At 41.3% G+C, this 10,135-nt stretch overlaps 1 pseudogene; it reads right to left on the minus strand.

Moving 5' to 3' along the window:
* Window positions 1-4,473: 4,473 nt before the first annotated feature.
* Window positions 4,474-8,734, minus strand: LOC105545040 (annotated as a pseudogene).
* Between the last annotated feature and the right edge of the window lie 1,401 nt (window positions 8,735-10,135).

Genomic DNA, 10,135 nt, shown 5'->3' on the forward strand with positions numbered 1-10,135 from the left:
CTTTCACATACCTTAGCACATTTTATCTTCATAAAAATCTTGCAAGACAGGCAGAGCACGTGTTATTACCCTTACTTCGCAAGGGGAGAAAACCGAGTTTGGAGAAGAAAAGTAACTTGCTTAAAGGCCACAGAGTTTCTGACAGGGTAAGAACTCGCTTTCCATCACTAGTTCTGGGATCTCCCCCCTCATGGTGCCTCTCTGCCAGCCTCAGTAATGACAAGGTTTAGCGTTGAGATAAGAGATCAGAGAAGGGAAGGTGTTTGTACTTTTTGTTGCCATCTGCCAGGCTCTGTATTTGTAAAAGGTCGTGGGCCAAACACCTCTGGCATGCTCCTTCCCACTGTCTCTAGTTTCCTGTTCCTCGGGATTCTACCTATATAGGTAAATGTCTCAAGATGGCACCATGAGACTGACACATGAGTGCCCAGAGGTGAGAAAGAGGGGGCTAGATAGAGTTTCCAACACGAGGAAGGAAGAGAACGAGTCTTTGGAGAAGGAGAGATGAGAGTAGGGAGACCATATCTGTAGTGCTCTTTCTAGCCATGAAAGAACCTCCATGCCCCCTAATTCTGAGGCATCTGCTATTTACTAAGGCAGATAGCAAGTAACAATGATCTACTCCTTCTTGGAGAGCTGATTTTTTCTAGGATCAGTGGAAGTGAACAATTTTTTTTTTTTAAAGAAGAGAGGTTTATTTCTTACAGTTCTGAAGGCTGGGAAGTCTTCCAGCCTCAAATGGAAGATGGAGGGGCCATATCTGGCCAGGGCCTTCATGTTTCATCCTCTCATGGCAGAAGGAAGGGAGAGGAGGAGGGGGGAGAGAGAGAGAGAGAGAGAGAGAGAGAGAGAGAGAGAGAGAGAGAGACCGGTGGGGGTGGGAATAAAGATTTGGAGAAGAAGAGGGCCGAACCCATCCTTTTATCAGGAACCCACTTCTGAGATAACTAACCCACTCCCACAACAATGGCATTAATCCATTCATGGGGGTTCTGCCTAGTACCTCTTAAAGGCCCCATCTCTCTGCGCTGTTGCTTGGGGGATTAAGTTTCCAATGCGTGAGCTGTGGGGGACGCATTCATACCATAGCAAGCTCTATTCACAGCATCTATTTCTTGTGGAGTCAGATGAGATATTCCGTGTCTTCCTAGGAATTTGTCCATTTCATTTATCTAATTTGTTGGTGTTCAATTCTTCATATTATTTCTTTCTAAAAATTTTTATTTCTATAAGGTTGGTAATAAAATCTTGACTTTTGTTTCTGATTCTAGTAATTTGAGTCTTTTTGGGGGTTGGTCAATCTAGCTAAATGTTTGCCATTTTGTTGAGCTTTTCAAAGAACCAGCTTTTGATTTCATAATTTTTTTCTCTATTGCTTTTCTATTCTCTATTTCATTTATTTCTACTCTAGGCTTTCCTTCTTTCTGCTTTCTTTGGACTGTTATTATCAATTATTGAGAGTGTTGTATGAATATGCCACATTATGACTATGTATTGGTGAAGTTTTCTTAAGAACTTTAATTTCTGTTAAAATTTGCCTCATATATTTTGAGTATATGTTAAGTATATACAAGTTCGGAGTTATATATTTCAGGTTAATTGTTCCTTTTGTTGTTGTCTAATATACTTTATTTCTAAAAAACTGTTTTGGCCAGGCGAGGTGGCTCACACCTGCAATCTCAGCCCTTTGGGAGGCTGAGGTGGGAGGATCACTTGAGCTCAGGAGTTTGAGGCCAGCCTGAACAACATGGCAAAACCCCATCTCTACTAAAAATACAAAAACTAGCCTGGCATGGTGGCATACACCTGTAGTCCCAGCCACTTGGGAGGCTAAGGCAGCAGAATCGTTTGAACTCTGGAGGCAAAGGTTGCAGTGAGCCGAGATCGCACTACTGCACTCCAGCCTGGGCGACAGAGCAAGGCTCCATCTCAATAAAAAAGTTTTGCCTTAAAGTTTAATTTGACAAATATTAGTAAAACTATGCCAGCTTCCTTCCTGTATAAAACTTACTGATCTGAGACCTTTAAAAAATATATATGTAAGTATTTGAAGCTATAAATTTCATTCTTAGCATTCATTTAGCTTCATCCCATGTTTTGGTTTGTTGTGCTTCTGTTTTTGTTTTTTTTTTTTTTTCAGTTAAAAGTGTTTTCCAATTTTACTTACGATTTCTTCTATTTATTTATTTATTGAGATGGTATCACTGTGTTGCTCAACCTGGAGTGCAGTGGCACAGTCACTGCTCACTGCAGCCTCGACCTCTGTGGCTTGGGGTATGGATCCTCTCACCTCAGCCTCCTGAGTAGCTGGGAGCATGGGCTCTGGCTGCCATGTCCAGCCAATTTTCCATTTTCTGCAGAGACAGAGTTTTGCCATGTTGCTCAGACTGTGATTTCCCATTTAACCATTGGTTATTTAGGAATGTATTGTTTAATATCCACATATTTGTGAATTTCCCAAATTTTCTTCCACTATTGATTTTTAATTTCATTCCATCGTGTTTGGAGAACACACTGCGTGATTTCAATCCTTGCGATTCTCCTGCCTTAGCCTCCCAAGCAGCTGGGACCACAGGCATGCGTCACCACGCCCAGCCAATTTATTTGGTACTTTTAGTAGAGACGAGGCTTCACCATGCTGGCCAGGATGGTCTTGATCTCCTGACCCCATGATCCACCCGCCTTGACCTCCCAAAGTGCCAGGACCACAGGCATAAGCCACTGTGCCCGGCCTATTCAAAACATTTTCTATGTCTTTTTTTAAGTTTTTGAAGTTTTCTCCACAGAGGTATTAATTTTCTTTGTGAATTCCTAGGTACTTTTACATTTTTTATTGAGAGGTACTTACCTTATGTTTCTTTATTACTGGTGTTCAGAAATGATATTAATTTCGTAGAATGATCACGTGGCTGGAAAATGTGCTAAAATGTCATTCTAAAAGTTTGACTATTTATTTTGTTAATTTTGCGAGTTTATCATCTCACCTTCAAAAATCTGTTTTTATTTCTTCCTGTGCTAGTTTTTACACCTCTTATTATGTCTGGACCATTGTACTATATATAAATTTTTTCATTATACTATATTAAAACTAGTGGTGATAGTAATTTCCCCTCAAATTTGGACTGAAAGTCCCCTTTAAAAAAACCCCAAATTCAGCCTGGGCAACATGGCGAAACCACTTCTCCACTAAAAATACAAAAATTAGCCAGGCATGGTGGCACGCATTTGTAGTCCCAGACACTCAGAAGGCTGAAGTGGGAGGATTGTTTGAGCCGAGGAGGCAGAGGCTGCAGTGAGCCAAGATGGTGCCACTGCACTCCAGCCTGGAAGCAGAGTGCTGTCTCCAAAAAATAAAACAAAAACAAAACAAAACAAAAAACAAAAAACAAACAAACAAAAAAAACCCTAAAAATTGGAAACAAAAGGTAAGTTTATAACTTTCTCTCATTAAAAGTGGATGATAGTGTATACTCACTTCCGCAACACATATACTAAAATCAGAATGATACAGAGAGAAAAGTGGATGATGGCTTCTCTGGTTACCTTGAAAAAAAAATTCTTTTGAACTGGATAACCCAGCTGGGTGCGATGGCTCACTCCTGTATTCCTAGCACTTTGGGAGGCTGAGGCAGGTGGATGACGTTAAGTCCGGGAGTTCGAGACCAGCCTGGGCAACATGCAAAACTTTGCCTCCACGAAAAATACAGAAATTGGCTGGGCTCGGTGGCTCATGCCTGCAATCCCACACCATGGGAGGTCAAAGTGGGCGAATCATTGGAGGTCAGGAGTTCGAGACCAGCCTGGGCAACATGGTGAAACCCTGTCTCCACCAAAAACACAAAAATTATCCGGGCATGGTGGCATGCACCTGTAATCCCAGCCACTAAGGGGGCTGAGGCAGGAGAACCGCCTGAACCTCGGGAGGTGGAGGTTGCAGTGAGCCAAGATTCTGCCACTGCACTCCAGCCTGGGTGACAGTGCGAGACTCTGTCTCAAAAAACAAAAAACAAACAAAAAATTAGCCGAGTGTGGTGGCGGGCACTTGTAGTCCTAGCTACTCAGGAGGCTGAGGTGGGAGGATCACCTGAGCCCAGGAGGTCAAGGCTTTGGTGAGCCATGATTGTGCCACTGCATTCCAGCCTGGGTGACAGAGTGAGTCCTAGTTTTAAAAAAATAAAGTGGATAACCCCCAAAACCACTGTCCTACTTTTAGAAACTCCAGGATAGTTTTGGGAGGGGAATTTTGGAGTCTCATTGGCCATGTAAGGGACTAGGAAGCCTTCTCAGGGAGAATTGTGGGGCTGATTGCGTAGTGCCCAGCTCTACTTGGAAATCTCTTTTCACAACATTTCCATGGAAATCAGAGACACAGACCCAGATGTTTGGGTTAAAACGAGACAAAGGAAACAATAGTTATGTACAAGAGGCAAGACGACCTCTTTTTAAAATGGTCCATATTTATTAGTACTCTGGTCAGAGAAATTCAAAGTCTACCGTATTGGAGGTTTTCTGGAATTCCAGGCTGTCTGTTAGACTGTAGGCTTCAAAGCTTTGGTTTGTCATACTGGGCCAGGTTTGTGTGGGAGATAGGCCTACAGCTGGACCAGCAAAGTGCTGAGAGAGAAATCCTGTCCTCCTACCTAGTACCTTGTGGGTGAGAGATACTGATACAGACAGTGGAAAGAAGAGCTGGATATCTCATTCTCATCAGAAAGATTGTACAGTTCTATGACTTGGGATATGTCATAGGCATCGGAGTACAAAGCAGGAACTGGGGCCACCAGCCTCTCCCATTGAGTATCTTGCATTTGAAAGTCACTTGTGGGACTTTCAGTGAAGGTAGAGTTCCAGGCCCAGTTGGAAGGGTCTAAGGGCTGAGGTGGAAGGGAGCTGTAGAAATCTGAAACCACAGGAGAAAAAGCATAAAGACTGGGGGGTGTTCAGGGGAAGGTGGGCACATTCTTCTTGAATGGAAGGATCTGGTTTGCTTGCTTTGCTGATTGCTGCTGCTTCAATCTGAATTGCCAGTTCCTGAACCAAGCCTTTACTGTTGACTCCAGTAGGTTGAGTTTCAAAGCTAGTTTCTCCTGAAGGTTTCCATCTGGGAACACAGTCTGGCTAAACAGAGCTTCTAGCTCTTCATACTGTTGGTGGATGAACGAAGTACGTTTTTGATGCCTTCTCCATGTTGCTGTAGTCCCAGCTACTCGGGAGGCTGAGGTGGGAAGATCACTTGAAGCTGGGAGGTTGAGGCTGCAGTGAGTGGAGACCATGCCACTGCACTCCAGCTTGGATGACAGAGTGAAACTGGGACTAACTGGATCCTGTGGTGGTTCACCTTCATGTTGGAATCATTCCTGTTGATGATGGGTCTGAGTGGAAATTCTCTGGCTGGAAATTCTGTTCATCATGGTTTCCCAAATCTGTCATGAATCCCCTTAGACTAACCATTTTCAGTCCTGCGTGGTGTGTCTCTCGCTGGAAATGCAGTTTCCTTAGTGTATCCAAAAGTTTTAAAATAACAGCCGTATCCAACTCAACAATAAAAGAACAAATAACCCAATTAAACAACGGGCAAAGATGTGAATAGACATTTCTTCTAAGAAGATACATAAGTGGCCAATAAGCACATGAAAAAGATGCTCAATAAATATCATTAGTCACTAGGGAAATGCAAATCAAACCCACAACAAGATACCACTTCACACACTCACCAGGATGGTGAATAAAAAAGACAGACAATGACAAGTGTTGGTAAGGATGTTGAAAAATTGGGATACTCATGCTTTGCTTGTGGGAATGTAAAATGATGCAACAGCTTTGGGAAACAGTATGGCATTTCCCCCTAAAGTTAAACAGAGTTACCATTCGATCCTGCAGTCCCACTTCTGGATGTATACCCAAGAGAATTGGAAACATATGTTCACACAAAAACTTCTATACTAATAATGTATACATTATATCTATACAATGGAATATCATTCAGCCATAAAAAGGAAAGAAGTATGAATACTTGATACGACAGGAATGAACCTTGAAAGCATTATGCTCCGTAGACACAAAAGGCCATATATTATATGATTCCACTTATATGACATGTCTGAAATAGACAAATCCATAGAGACAGAAAGTAGGTTAGCGATTGCCAGGGGCTGGAGGGGAAGGGGAAAGGGAGTGACTAATGGGTATGAGGCTTATTTTTGAGCTGATAAAAATGTTCTGGAATTAGATAGTGATGGTTGTACAACTTTGTGAATGTACTGAATGCACCAAACTGCACATTTTAAATGGGTGAATTTTATGATATTTGGATCACTGTATATCTCAGTAAAAAATCCTTATCCAAGATGATGATAACACCTAACATTTATAGAAGGGTAGTGTAAGAAATTGTACTACAAGTTTTATGAATTATTTAATTCTCTTAACAGTCACAGGGGTATGTGACTCTTATTATTTCTACCTTACAGAGGGGGAAACTGAGGCTTACAGAGAGTTACTAATTTGTCTACATCACACAGCTTTTAATGCCAGACTTCAGTTTTGGTTTGATACCAGACTCGGGTTTTTACCACTATGCGCTAGAGCCTCTGTAATAAGCATGACTAGACTTTGAATAATTTCCTGTTCTCTCTGTATTTGGGTCACTGGGTTCACCTTTGGTGTTTTTGGACCTTTTGATATTTTATTCCTTCAGGATTCTATAATTGGATGCTCTAGTGACCAGGAATAGGGAAAGATCTGTCTGGCAGTCCACTCCTCATCTCTCACTTCAATAAAGGACTTTGTTGAAGGCCAACTCCATCCCCTGTTTGCTCAAACATAATTCACTTGGAACAGCTCTTTGGATACTTCAATCTAAATGAAAGCCCTCCTTTTAGAGGTTCTCCTTGAACCGTATCCTTCTTTTTTATAGCACCTATTACAGTCAAGTAAAAATTTGATTAATAGCTGTCTTCCTCACTAGCCTACAAACTTCGTGATATTAGGGACCAATATAGTTTGAATGTTTGTTGCCTCCAAATCTCATGTTGAAATTTTGAGCTCCAGTGTTGAAGGTGAGCCCTAGTGGGAGGTGTTTGAGTCATGGAGGCTGATCTTTCATGAAAAGCTTTGTGCTGTCCTCATGGTAATGAGTGTCTTCTCAGTCTATTAGTTACCAGGAGATTTGATTGTTAAAAAAGAGCCTGACACCTTCTCTCCTCCCTCTTGCTCCCTCTCTCATCATACGATACATGGGTTCCCCTTTGCCTTCCACCATGAGTAGAAGCAGTCTGAAGTCTTCACAGGAAGCAGATGCTGGCGCTGTGCTTCTTGAATAAATTAGCCTCAGGTGTTCCTTTATCACAATGCAAATGAACTGAGGCAGGAACCTGTCTGCTTTGCTCACTATTGTACACTCAGAAAGTAGCCCTGAGCACACAGTAAGTACTCAATAAGTATCAATTGAATAACTAAACACCAGCACAGTGTGAAGATGTCTGCCATTTTCACACTTCTCTACTGTCCTCTACTATACAGGGTTCCTTTTTAGAAATGTCTATGTTATTCCTCTGGCTTCTGGATCCAGTGCTTAAGCTCAGCATGGGAGTGCTTCAAGGCCACTGCTGGCTTGCACTGTCGGAAAGTGACGCACTAGTGGAAGGCTTTGGCTTCGGTTCTAACCTCAGAGACTTCTCTAAATGTTTCCCATGTGTTGTGCTCCTTCACTCTGACTGGTATTTTGGCTATCACCTAATTCCTTGCCTCCACTAGCCCTTATGACTGTTCATAATAACATTTCCCATGAGCTCCCCTATGATGCTAAAAAATTTTACACCTGGCAAATCTAACGCCACCACCTAACTGGTTAAGCATGTACACGGCAATATTCCCAGAATAGAAGCAAGCTGAACAATCCCGAAATGTTAATTTCCCTAGGTTATACAGCAAATAAGTGATAGAACCAGAATGAGAAACTTACTAGATTCTGAACTTTTTAAGGGATCTGTTTTGTGTATTTGTTTTCCTTACCATGCCCGGCACAGTCCCTGGCACTATTAGGAACTCATTAAATATTTCTTAAATAGAATCCAAAATTCTTTCTGGAGGGGACTCACATTCTCTTTTGCTTCAACAGATTCTCAAACCCCTCAGTATATCTCCCCTCAACTACTCTTTCTAAGTTTTTATAAGTTTTTAGATGTGATTGGAGCACCCAAATTCCAATGATACCTAACCAAACCCACCAAAAGAGTCCCACTTTCTCATTTTTCATGTTACTATTGTTGGTGCCACCATTTTTTATCCACCCAAGGTTGAAATCCACTTCTCAAATCTTTTTTATTCCACAACGAGTGGTTGACTCCTATAGATTCTCCTTGTATAAAACGTTTGTGTTTTTCTTCATTTTCCACTGCTACCAGCCCAATGTAGACTCTCATTATCTTTCAACTAGACTTACTGTGATAACAGCTTCTGATTTTCCCCACCTCTGAGCTCTCTCAAATGTGCTAGAGAATGGTTATTTTTTCTGGAATATTTTTTCTTACTCTGATAGGCTTTTCTCAAAAACTTTCAACAACTCCCCACACTATTTTGTCCAAATTAAAATCCCATGGAATCCAAAGTCCTTCAAAAGTGATTATAGCTTACTTTTTTGTCTTGATCTCTGCCTTTTAGGAGCACAATTCTCTGGGCAAACCAAAAGGTCCTCTTCAGCATTCCCTGGGCATTCCCTAATTCCCCACTTCATGCTACCTATGATTTATTCCTTATGCAAAAATGTCTATATCATGGCCTGAACATCGCAAATGAAAGCTCATCCCAGAATTTTTTCTTGATTCCTGCCCCCAAATGAGGTCTTGTCATCTTTTGACTTTGGAATGAGGAGTCAAATTTTTGTCACTCTTCTGTGGCATATCTGCTGTGTGTTGTAATTCATGGTGTGGATGGCATCTCCCCTAGGAGACAATCAAGTCAGATCCATGACTTACACAATTTTGTACCCTGTACCACCAAGCTAGTGCCTTTTAAATAGCAATTGTGGAATTTAAATAGCTGTTTTTTTTTTTAATCATTCATTTCTTCTATTTACATACTAAAAATCATTTCTTTGTATTCAGCATCTTACAAAGCTGATAAGTCATGTATCTAAAGCTCATTGCTCAGTTCCTTCATATACTCTATGGACATAAAACTGTTTAATAAACAGACAACATACAGAATGGGGGAAAAGCTTTGCAATCCATGCATCTGACAAATGTCTAATATCCAACATCTATAAAGAACTTAAACAAATTTACAAGAAAAAAACAAATAACTCCATTAAAAAGTAAGCAAAGGACAGAACAAACACTTTTCTAAAGAAGACATACATGTGTCCAGTAAGCATATGAAAGAAAGCTCCACATCACTGATCAATAGAGAAATGCAAATCAAAACCACAATGAGATACTATCTAACATCAGTCAGAATGATGGTTACTGAAAGTAAAAAAATAATGGATGGTGGTGAGGTTGTGGAGGAAAAAGAAATGCCTGCACACTGTTGGTGGGAGTTTAAATTCATTCAGCCATTGTGGAAGACAGTGTGGCAATTCCTCAGAGACCTAAAGACAGAAATACCATATGGCCCAGCAATCCTATTACTGGGTATAAACCCGAAGGAATAGAAATCATTCTATTATAAAGACACATGCATACCTATGTTCATTGTAGCACTATTCACAATAGAAAAGACATGGAATCAACCTAAATTCCCATCACTGATAGACTGGATAAAGAAAATGTGGTACATTATACACCATAGAATTCTATGCAGCCATAAAAAAGAATGAGATTATGTCCTTTGCAGGGACATGGATGGAGCTGGAGGCCATTATCCTTAGCAAACTAACACGGGAACAGAAAACCAAACACCACGTGTTCTCACTTACAACTGGTAGCTAAATGATGAGAACGCATGGACACACAGGGGGGAACAACACACACTCCAGCCTTTCAGAGGGTGGAAGGTGAGAGGAGGGAGAGGATCGGGAAAAATAACTAATGGGTACTAGGGTTAATACCTGGATGATGGCCGGGCACGGTGGCTCACGCCTGTAATCCCAGCACTTTGGGAGGCGAAGGTGGGCGGATCACGAGGTCAGGAGATC

This window comes from Mandrillus leucophaeus, unplaced genomic scaffold (assembly GCF_000951045.1).
Source record: "Mandrillus leucophaeus isolate KB7577 unplaced genomic scaffold, Mleu.le_1.0 Scaffold316, whole genome shotgun sequence".
Classification (NCBI taxonomy): Eukaryota; Metazoa; Chordata; class Mammalia; order Primates; family Cercopithecidae; genus Mandrillus; species Mandrillus leucophaeus.